The sequence below is a fragment of the Bactrocera oleae genome, chromosome X (assembly GCF_042242935.1).
Source record: "Bactrocera oleae isolate idBacOlea1 chromosome X, idBacOlea1, whole genome shotgun sequence".
Taxonomy (NCBI): Eukaryota; Metazoa; Arthropoda; class Insecta; order Diptera; family Tephritidae; genus Bactrocera; species Bactrocera oleae.
Window position 1 is genome coordinate 18,683,882 of NC_091541.1, and position 12,502 is coordinate 18,696,383.

General features: G+C 33.4%; 1 protein-coding gene across 3 annotated transcripts in view; it reads right to left on the reverse strand.

Annotated features, from left to right (window-relative positions):
• Sox102F (transcription factor Sox102F) overlaps positions 1-10,703 on the reverse strand; it is a 160,541-nt gene extending 149,838 nt beyond the window's left edge. For 2 of the 3 annotated variants that reach the window (XM_070112508.1, XM_070112509.1), the window contains exons 1-2: positions 10,028-10,703; positions 9,295-9,670 (exon numbers count right to left, since the gene is read on the reverse strand). The gene's annotated coding sequence lies outside the window, so the exon portion shown is untranslated. The remainder of the gene's footprint in view (positions 1-9,294; positions 9,671-10,027) is intronic. The other variant, XM_070112512.1, reaches the window with a different exon arrangement.
• Between the last annotated feature and the right edge of the window lie 1,799 nt (positions 10,704-12,502).

The following is a 12,502-nucleotide window of genomic DNA, read 5'->3' on the forward strand; positions in this document are numbered from 1 at the left end:
TCATATAGTATGTGGTGATTTCTACCTTTCGCATCCGTGGTTAATTTAATGCCGAATATATTGATCAGTGCGTGAGCTGCATTTTGAGATTATTGAAAATATTGTATTGTGAGTTGGTGCCAAAAATTGAGAAAATGGGTCAACGCATCGATCGCATCCTCCAAAATGCCCAATATAAATTTTACGTTACTCCAATATATGACTAAAAAGTTATACACTAACAATCTAACGATTTTTATAATTTTACTTGATATAAGAAATGTATGAATATTGTATTTCTTAACATTCGTTCACCTATGGTTCATATACTGTACACAATATAAATTAGTCCCTTTAGGTTATTTTATTTCAGACCATAAACGTATTGCAGTTATCAATAAGTAATTCTAAAAATCAGTGATACCGGTCTATAGTTGCTAGATATTTTTTAGCTGTATTAGACTGAAGCGTTATTAGCTTTCTTAATTTTACAATACGAAGTGTGTTCAAAGGAAAAGGTGGATTTCTTCAGTTTTAGGAACAGGAAAAAGTCGCAGGGAGCCAAGATGACCCGTTGTACCGGATCGTTGTTGATTTCATTCCAACTCCTGAGCGATACTAATGCGACAATGCTTTTGCTCAAAATTTAGCAATTTCGGAACAAAGTTCGCTGCCACACGTTTCATGCCTAAAACATTCAAGAAAATTAAATGATCCGAATTATATGCCAACGTCCTCGCAACTTTCCTAATAGGGATTCCACGATTTGCAAGAGCATTTTCTTTTACTGATTCGATGTTGTCTTCGTTTGTTAACGTGGTCGCACCTACAGAACGCTCATCGTCATCAACATCTTTTTGGCCTTCTGTTAACCGCTTGTACCACTTATACACACTTTCTTGAGACAAAGTTTACTCACCGAATACCACAGTCAATATTTGAAGTGTCTTGAAGAACTTTATTCCATTTTTAACGCAAAATTTAATAAATCTTCTTTAATCAGTTTCTTTCAAAAGTCAAAAACGAAGAGCATACAAACACTGACTAACTTTTCTCTTGTCAAAAACAAACAACTAATCGAAATTGGCTCCTAATGCATGCACACAATAAACATATCTGTCCGATTGTAACAAAAATAAAATAAAGATAATCGAATGTAGCTCGCGAAAAATCAGAAGTCACATTTTCCTTTAAACACACCGTACATAACTCAAACAACACACATTGACCGATATATTTGGCATAAGGTTAATTATAAACAAGTAAGGAAGGGCTAAGTTCGGATATAACCGAACATTTTATACTCTCGAAAAGTCAAATGGTATACTCGTTTGAGATTTCTTTGTGGATTGGCTGATATTTTCGATAGAAGGTCAACTATAGGCACTGGGGTCCACATATTTAGTACTTAGGGGCTTGAACAGTTTTGGTTCGATTTAGACAATTTTTGGTCCCAAGGTGGCATACTTTAAACGTATTATTCACGCAAAGTTTTACCCCGATATAATCATTGTTGCTTGATGTGCATAGTGGAAAGTGAAAGAATCAGATGGAATGGATGGATGGTTAAAATGAATTTGGTTGAAATCGGTTAAGCAGATCTCAAGATATGGGTTTTCACCTAAAAGTGGGCTGTGTCACGCCCACTGTCTAATTTTGAACGCGGTTCCTATAAAGTCATCTTATACCATTTCAGAGATAAAACTTAATGTCTCTGGCGTGTTTAGTGCTTGATTTATCGCGCTTTTAGTAGTTTTTAACAGTACCGTTATATGAGGAGTGGGCGGAGTTGCCACCCGATTTCAACTATTTTCACACTGTGGGTAGAGGTTCTAAAAAAATTTACTTCCGGTGAAGTTTGTTATTATAGCATTAGTGGCTTAGGAGATATGCACATTAAACTTATTAGGGGCTGGACCACGTCCACTCAAAAAACAAATTTAAACTGCAGATGCTCCTCCATAATGTAATCCTTTGTATCAAATAACAGTTTTGTATCTTATTGCGGAGCTTGGTTATGGCAATTTTTTTTGTTTTTAATCAATGGCGTTTTGTGGGCGTGGCAGTGGTCCGATTACGCCCATCTGCAATACCAACCGTCTCACGGTACCCAGAAACATGTCTACCAAGTTTCATAAAGATATCTCAATTTTTACTCAAGTTACAGCTTGCACGGACGGACAGACGGACGGACAGACGGACGGACGGACAGACAGTCACCCTGATTTCAACTCGTCTCTTCATCCTGATCATTTATTATATATAACCCTATATCTAACTCGATTAGTTTTAGGTAATACAAACAACCGTTAGGTGAACAAAACTATTATACTCTGTAGCAACAGGTTGCGAGAGTATATAAATATAATTAAATCACATATATAGGATATGAGAATTGGGATAATTCTTGGATCAATTTCACATAAGTTCGGAACTAAACTATAGTATATGCGACATTATTCTTTCAGTTAATTTTTCTAGGTATAATATATACATATATTAACAGAAAAAAATGTTTTTTAGTTTTATTAGGGTACCTCATATAACATCACCAATGTATAATATAAGCAGTAAAGTCAGCCGGATGTTTGAACACCTTGATACTAGATATATGAGGGCTTGGGCAAGTTTTCACCTGATTTCATCTAGTTTAGGCAAAAAGATACACTGTTATTTTAAAAGGTTTCTCATATAAATTAAAATAACTCACATATTGGTCGATATATGTGGTACGAAGTCGACCAGAAGTTCGAAAATTTTAATATCAGGTACATGAGAGCTAACCCGATTCAACCCACTTTTCATATAGAGGCATAATATTATCAAAAAACGATTATCTCCGAATTTCAAGAGTATATCTCACAAAAACAGTTGAAGTCCGCTTTTAACAATTTTTGGAACTAAGATGGCATAACCTAACGGCACTACTTATGCAAGGTTTTATCCCAATATATTAATGGCTTCCTGATTTGTATACTGGAATTTAAAGTTGTGTTATATGGCAAGAAGGCATCGTTGTAATTCCATTTTACCCATTTTCACACGGTAATCAGAACAATGTTATGGACCAATTTGGGATGAAAGTGATGTAGTAGGTATTTGTCCTGAGTGAACTTGGTTATTATAGCTTTAGTGGTTTGGGAGGTATGTACATTAAACCTATTAGAAGGCGGGGCCACGTCCATTTTAAAAAAAAAAACTTTAAGCTGCAGATGCCCCCTAGTAATTCGATTCGTTGTGCCAAATCACAGTCTTGTATATAATTGTGGAGCTTAGTTACGGCAATTTATTGGTTCGCGATTAATGGCGTTTTGTGGGCGTGGTAGTTATCCGCTTTCGCAATACCAACCGTCTTACGGTGCCAAGTTTGATCAAGATATCTAAATTTTTACTCAAGTTTCAGCTTGCACAGACGGACGGGCGGACAGATAGTTACCCAGATTTTAACTTGTCTCCTCATCCTGAACGTCTACATATATATAACTATATATCTTGAATAGTTTTAGGTGATACAAACAAGCGTTCGGTGAACAAAACTGTTATACTGTAAGTAACATGTTGCAAGAGCAAATGTTAAAATTTTGTTTCTTAAAAAAAAACCACATATTACTACGACAAGAGTACAGCAATTTTAGTATAAATATATGGAGTATGAAGATTATGACTACTCAACAAGGCGACTTTTTTCTTGGACGCACCATGTGGAACCGGGAAGACATATTTGACTTATAACAGATATTCGCCTTATCCGTTACATCGCCAGGTATTTCTTTTTAGAAACCAAAAGTTATATTCAACAAAAAACAAATAAGGATGTGCTAAGTTCGGGTGTAACCGGACATTTTATAATCTTGTTACTTGCAATGATGAAAGTCGGCTAAATACTTTATCGTAAAAAATGTTGCGAAAGAGTTCAACATTTAATATTCGACGAAATTGTGAATAGAAAACAATTAAATTTGTTATATTATTAACTTATATTGAACGTCATGCACTCATTTAGTTTTATTACTATATTTTAATCGAATCAACGATAACTCTATTAAAATCATCCTTAAATGTGAGATATCTGATATAAGCTCAACCGAAGAGTCTAAATTCAATATATTGAATAGATAAGGAAAACGTGAAATAGAGGATCGCAATTCTATATATTAAGGATGTAAGGTTTAGGTCAAGGTTAAAACTGGTTAAGTAGGCCCTGAGATATGGGTACTTAACTAAATTTGGGCGTGGCTACACCTTTCGTCTTATTTTGAACCCGGCTCCTATAAAGCCCTTCTATGAAGTTTCCTTAATTTTTGCCAAGGAGCTCGTATATCAAGTTTCATTACAATATCTCAATTTATACTCAAGTTACAACTTGTTTCAGGGTGGGTATCACATGGCCCACACTAACCTAATTCGATACAACAACTACGGGTTCTATATACATTACAATCACTTTAAACCCTATATAAGATAGTTAATCAGTGCCTCAAAATGAGAGTTCTTAGTGGCAGAAAACTGATTTACTGATACATACATGAAATACTGATACAGTAAGTTGACTATCATAGAATCAGCTAGAAGAATTCAGAGGGAATCTAAGAAGCTTTTTGTTAAATACACGAAATTGATCTTCTTATAAGAGTGACGATAATGTATTTCCCCTCATTTACGTTATGACATCTCAACGCTTACACAAGCCTGCAAAAGTGCGATAACTGCCTAACGAAAAAATCAAGAACATTGATTTTATATGTAATAACAGAACAGCAGGTTTGCTTGCGATGCAGTATTAAAATTAGGCAATGGGCAAGTAATGTTCACTTCTATTAAAATTTTTATTGAACGTTATATTGTGGGCCCGACAAAGCTTGGATTGTTGCCATCATTCCAGATTATAAAAGTGCCGAGATAATTTCATCCAAATATCTTAATTATTATTCATGATATCGCTTGCATAGATAGATGGATAAACTGACTAACGGACAGACAGAAATATGGAATTCAGTTCGTCTCGTCACTCTGATAACTTTCATATAAGTATGTACATACATAATAACTCTATATCTATCTCGATTAGTTTTATCTATTATAAAAAAGTCATCGTGTAAACAAAAGTATCGTATTCAATGTTGCATATTGAGAGAGTACAAAAATTTAAAGACGAGGGGTATGCTTAATTACTGATGCTAGAAGAAGTTTCGCGAATGTCATCAACGGCCCATGAAAGCGGATCGATAAAGAATAAACATCAACCAAACTATTACAGGAGAAATATACTATCTCGTCGTACAATCTCATAGACGAATTCAACTAAACAGCCTGATCAAACAGGCTACAAAATGCTGTCCATCCACAATAATCTTTAGTTATCTCTCTGTATGACTTTCGATATTGTTTCCAAACATTAAAAAGTCACTTGCCGAGTAGAAATTTTAGTCAAATGATGAGGTTGGGCCTACTTTAAATACCTTCAGAAAACGAATTTTTGTATTACGAAAATTAACTTGGCAGTTTTGTATTATAAATAATGATTTTCAATATTATATTTGACTTTATGCTCCAGATATAAATGGCTTCAATCTGTGATTTAACTTAGTAAACAAATAAGTAGCGTTTTTTTGAGTATACTTAGACCAACCTTGTTATATATACAGCGTATACCAAGACGGATGACGTGATTTTGACAGCTCGTGGTGACCAGTTGTGTTGTCAGGTTTCTCTTGGGTACAACGGGCCTTTTTTGTTTCGAAATGAGGCAGGAAATGCCGTTACCATCAATAGCGAGCATTATAACACGATGTTTACCGACTTTTTTTCTCAAAATTTGAGGAAATCGATGCGGACGACACATGGACAACATGGACACTTAGCGTGCGAACTTTGGCGTCTTGGTTATTTCGAGATATGGCCCAGTGCCCGTGACCCGATTCCCTGCCTCCAGATTATTTTCTCAAAAACAACAACGCTCAAGAAGCTCGAAGGCAACTATCAGTGTACTATAGCCGAAATGCTGCACCGGGTCCTCGATAATTGGCGTAAATGGGTGAAGATATGCAATTATTTTGGCCAACATTTTATTCAAATCATAAATGGCATAAAATGATCTGTATAACAAAGAAAAGCGGATGCCTTTTTAACCAAATTTGAGTGTTTTGTTTTATTGTAATGTCACGTCGTGCTGTTTGGTAGACCTTTAATATTTATACTGTACAGTGTAAGAATCATATGGAATTCGGAATAGTGTTATGAGGGAAAAAGACGCGGATTATTCCCACTTTCAAACTATAACATAAAAATGGGAACATAATTTTTCCGCTAAAAGTTGAAAGTACGACACCACCTGTCGTTTAATCTTTGAAGCGATTTGTATACCTTTTCACCGTACAATGTAAAATTTAATATTTTTGACACTTTTCTTTATACAGTTATCGCAATTTTTGTAGTTTTCAATATAACCTTTGTATGCGGTGTGCGGGTAGTTACTATACGATTATGCCCAATTTCGCACCGTCAGTAGTTTGAGCGATGTAGACATTAAATCAATTAGAAGGACTCTACTATTTTTTGTACCAAATTTGATTTTATTAGTTTAATTTGTGCTTACTAACATCACTTTAAATTTTTCCAATTAACCTGCTTTTTTGTGGCCGTAGCAATGGGTTGTTTTTGTCCTTTTGCAGTATCAACCTTTTAATGGTGGCAATGAAGCCGTGTCGCTTCTTGTTCGGATATCACTTTTGTAGAGAGTTACTATATCTTCAGGGCACTATTCGTGCATAATTTAATTTATCCATTGTAAAATGGAAGAATCTGAATAAATTTAAACGGCTATCATATGAAAAGTTGAAGTTGCTTGATGTCCGATTTTTTCCGTGTTCACACCGTATGAAATAGTGACACAAAGAAATCTTCTCAATAAGTTTGATAGTTATAGATTTAATATTTCGTGAGATTTATACATTAAATGTATTGAAGGGTGAGCCCACGCCCACGAATTCCCTTCCTACATAACTTTATTTTCATGAATATATAATTAAATTGTTTACTGAAGTTATCGTTTGCATAGACAAACAGACTTGCTAAAATTAATAGTAAACACTCGATTCATAGATATGTTCACTATTTGGCTCGCAATATAAAAGGACATGAGAATTGTAAACGCATTTCAAAAGCTGGGCTTGGTCATGATCTTTGTCATTAGAAACCAAAGGGAGAAGAGAAGTAACATATACTGAATATTTATGGCGATTTTCGGAGTTTTTGATCCTCTATATCGAACACAGAAAAATATATGAAATGTTAAACTAATAATATTTGAGCAAATTGTTCAGATAAGTTGTTATCTATACGTTAGGTTAAATGTAAATCAAAAACTGTGCATAATTACCCATTTCCCACTAGGATTCCAGGAAGTCGTGTCTGCGTATCCGAACGAATCCGGATTATATATATTGTATATTGACCAATCTAAACGGTTTAAAGTCAGTTAGAAAATCGGAAAACACTAAATATTTTGACATTGCTCAGGTATACTTAAGAATGTATTTTTATAAATATATAACTCACACACCGACCGACATGCTTGGCATAAGTTTAATTATAATAAAATATAATTAAATCACATATATAGGATATGAAAATTGGGATACTTCTTGGATCAATTTCACATAAGTTCGGCACTAAACTATAGTATATCCGATATTATACTTTCAGTTCATTTCTCTAGGTATAATATATACATACATATTAACAGAAAAAAATGTTTTTTAGTTTTATTAGGATACCTCATATAACATCACCAATGTATAATATAAGCAGTAAAGTCAGCCGGATGTTTGAACACCTTGATTTAGATATATGAGGGCTTGGGCAAGTTTTCACCTGGTTTCATCTATTTTAGGCAAAAAGATACACTCTTCTTTTATAAGGTTTCTCAATTCATTAAAATAACTCACATATTGGTCGATATATGTGGATGAAGTCGACCAGAAGTTCGAAAATTTTAATATTAGGTGTAAGAGAGCTAACCCGATTAAACCCATTTTTCATATAGAGCCATAATATTATCAGAAAACAATTCTCTCCAAATTTCAAGAGTATATCTCACAGATTTACCCTTATTTTCGGTAAAAAGTTGTAAATGGGCACTGGGACACCCCGTATTCAGTATCTGAACAGTTATGGTCCGATTTTAACAATTTTTTGGCTCAAGATGGCTTACCTTAAAGGCACAGGTTTCACAGATTGACCGATATTTTCGATTAAAAGTTATAAATCGGCACTGGAGTCCCCGTAATCGGTATTTGAAGACTTGAACAGTTGTATTTAGATTTTGACAATTTTAAGATTTAAGAAGGCATAACCCAACGGCACTATTGATGCAAAGTTTCATCCCAATATATTAATTGGTTCCTGATTTGTATACTGGAAAGTCAGATAGAATTTAATGTTGTGTTATATGGCAAGAAGGCATCGTTGTGATTCGATTTCGTCCATTTTAACACGGTAATCAGGACAATGTTATGTACTGATTTTGCATGAAAGTGGTGAAGTAGGTGCTTTTTCTGATCACATTTTGTTGATTAACTTAAGTGGTTTGGGAGATATGTACATTAGTTCTATTATGGGGCGGAGCCACATTGTGATGCATAGTTATGTCACTTTATAGGTTTTCTATTAAATGCGTTTAATGAGCGCGAAAATGGTCCGATTCCGCCTATCTGCAATAGCTGCATTCTCATGGTGCTAATAAAGATGTCTACCTATATTTATCAAAACACCTCAAATCCGAATTTCAAGTCGACGACACGATCTTTATTATTCATATATCATAACTCTATATCTATCCCGTTTAATTTTAGGTGAACGGTTATGGAACAAAACTATTATACTCTGTAGCAACATGTTGCGATAGTAAAAACATATGTTTATTGTAATATCGAAATAAACTTTTGGTATGCTTTGTTAATTTGATAACTGATATTGAACATATTATATTTCCAGCCAATAGATCATTCCTGTAAATGACATCAGTTTAGATGTGTCTATTTTTTTAACGGTTATTCACACAAATTCACTTGCTGTTCCAATTGGCAGAGCCAATGACAGCGCCACGTAAATGTAACTTTGGGTGTTTAATATACATATGTATGTAGGCACACAGAAGTATATTTAAACAAATATATGCATCTGTGAATAAATGACTTGTTTGCACAGGCAAGAACGCATACACATTAAAATTGTTAGAAAGGTATATACTGGTTATTTTACATAAGGTAACTTTCAAAAAATAGTTTTATAAAACAATATAAATTGTATACATACATATTACATATTGCTTGACAAATTCGTCTCTCTGTCCTGTCGTTTAATGACCTATTTCGATACATTTTCCTTATATCTTAATTTGAAGTCATTGCTTTTTATTATTAATTGCAAACATAGTGTGGTTTATAGTTGTGAATCCATTTTTGTACCAGTTATAATTTAAAACAATTTAACCATTTTCACCCCAGAAGTTTATTAAATAATTTCATAAAATTGAAACGCTGCCAAATATTAAATATTTTATGATTAGCTGCAGACTACCACTTAACTAATTTTTAGTTTGGGCAAGTTAACACTTTATTTGTTTTACAATTTTTTTTTTGACAAATAAAAATTCAATCTTATTTAATATTTGAAAACACCAACGAAATTTCTGCAACAAATAATGAATAATATTTATTATTAACATTTAGAAAAATTGCACACACTTCTTTTGTGTTTTGGATTAAATTGAAATAAGATGATAAGCTATGTATATAACACTTATTACATTCCAAAATAATTCTTTTAATAAATTCACAATTGTATGTTATTTTCTTTTACTCTTTTAACAATTATTGCTAATTGTTTTAGCAAATTTGACACATCTCTTGTGCTGTAATTCTTCGGTTTAATTATTCACTATGCGATAAGTTATTTATTTGTATTGTATAATAAGCGATAACTGTATATTTAGTTTTCCATAGCACAATTTCATTAATTATTTGAATTCATTAAACTTGTTGTTTACTTTTTAATTGGTGTCTACCACGTATTCGCATTAAAACCGGCAGCGCTCACTTCCATCAATCTAGGTAGCCGCGTCATCATAGCAGCATAGCACTACTTTTACTGCTTAAGACAACGCCTGAGTAGCAGGTTAACTACTTTGGTGAGATGCGTGTACCAAAGCAAAATGTAGGCGAAATGCGTTCGGGAAATGCTGATACTCTTTCGCCGAAAGTGAAACTAGCACTGTAATGTTTTTTTATTGCGTTATGCTTCGATGCTTGGCGCCGTATAGAGTTTTCTTGTAATATTTTTAAAGTGTCATTGAATTTCAAATGATGCTATTGAAGTGAGTTTGTTGGCAAAGTTGAGGGGCAAAGTGGTAAGTACAACAGTAGAATGTAACTATTTGCTTTAAATTTTTTAATACCATCGCACAATGGTTCATAGGCAACAATCAAATGAATTGTTAAAAAACCTTACGAAAGGGCGCTTAAGTGCAAGAGGTCGACTTCTCTTCGATAATTGCCGCACACTGAGGCTGCGTGCTAGCGTGGTTTGTGTGCAACCTAAATGCCCTGATGCAATTACACAATTGAAACAAAACAGCTATCATCAACTTTACGTCAAATGTTGTTTACACCAACATGAATGACAACTGGTAACATATAAAATTAGTACCTAGTTATTATATTAATAGCCCAATAAAAAATACAAGCTATAAAACGCACTGCTGATTTAAATATCAGTTTTTCTCCTTAAGAAAATCATAACTCAGCGAATCAAATTCAAAACTACAAAAAACTTCAGTAACCAATTATTATCACATATATATTTTTGCAACGAATAAATGTATGTATATGTGTACAGTATTCCATTAAAATTCGTAATTCTCAATGGTGACAACTGTTACAAGCATAAGCGAAAAGCAGCTGGTGGTGTACCATTCACGAAGCACTTGTTACAAAATATTTTTTTGCAATCTCTCTGTCGCTCTGCCTTATCCAATGAACAGGTGCTGCTGTTATTTTACAACTGCTAACGTTCAAGCCTCTCTTATCATTACATATATATGCATACAAATATTGTAGAGTGAAAGAGAATGTATATTCTCTTATTATGATAGAACTGAAATTTGGTTGGCCGTAACAATATCTGCGTAGTGGTATAGGCATGCCTCCTTTAATATTGCAGCTATTTAAAAACACAAGTAATCGCTTAACAACTTGCAATATTCTGGCCCTCTTGTATAATATTCATGATGTGGCAAATAAAACATTTCATGTTAGACAATCTTCACTACAAACATGAAAAAACGCGTATTATATATGTACATATGAGCAAAGGTACACATATATTTGTATCTGGCATTTTTATATCCATTTAGAACAATAGGTTGCACTACTATCACTGCTACACTAGAAAGCTGCTAACATTAATTTTGTCATATGAATCTAGTTATATTGAAGTAATTGTTATTATTTATATTTAATATTAGCGTTCAGACCAGTTCAACCTGACTCCAATTTAAGTGAGCCATGACAACAAACTTTTCTTGTAATATTTCTAAAGTAGCATTAATGTCGATCCTTGTTTCTTAAATAAGCTTTTGCGAATAGGGAATACATCTGAAAGAACTCGAAACCGTGCTATTCAAAAACATAAATTATTTGATAATTAAATGATGAATTAAGCGGTCCGCACCGCTTTATGCAATATCATCATATCATTCAATTCAGTTTAATTTGTTATTAAATACTTGTACAATAGATAGTGAGGAAACTAAATTTCAATCTAAAGCATGTGTATTATTTTATTATAATTATTCCCAACATCGGGATTAAAAAATGAAAATCAAATTTTTAGTCCCAACATCAGGATTAAAAACAAATTTTTAATTGAAAAAAATTTCATGTTAACCTGCTCTTGATACACGCCAGTTTGATTCAAAAGTTATCTAAATCCGTTCATATCCTCATTATGTCCAATATAGTGACATCGTTTGTATCAGTCAGTATGTTTATGAGACATTTCAATGAAAATAATTGGTCTTATATTCTTCAGCATAATATAAGTTTGTGTACAGCGTCAAGAGTCAACGAAAGTTTTTGAACCAATCTTCAATCAGCCACAAAAATTTACAAGTAACTATTAAATATTGAGGTAAACTCTTTGGATTGATATGAAAGTTTGGGATGTAATATGAGAATAAAACTGCATTTCTACTTTTATTGGAAAAGAAAGTTGGTATTGCAGATGGGCGGAATCAGGCCATTGCCACGCCCATAAAATGCCGTTAAGCTAAAAGCTATAAAAATCTATAAATAAGCCTTAGATTTAAGTAGATATAAAGCTTTGATTTGGTATTGTACATCGATGTATGGAGAGGCATCTGCGGTTTAAAAAATTGTGCAAAGTGTGCAAGACCCCGCCATCTAATAAGTATAAAGTACATATCTCGCAAACTACTAAAGCAGAATACATTAAACTTGCTGAA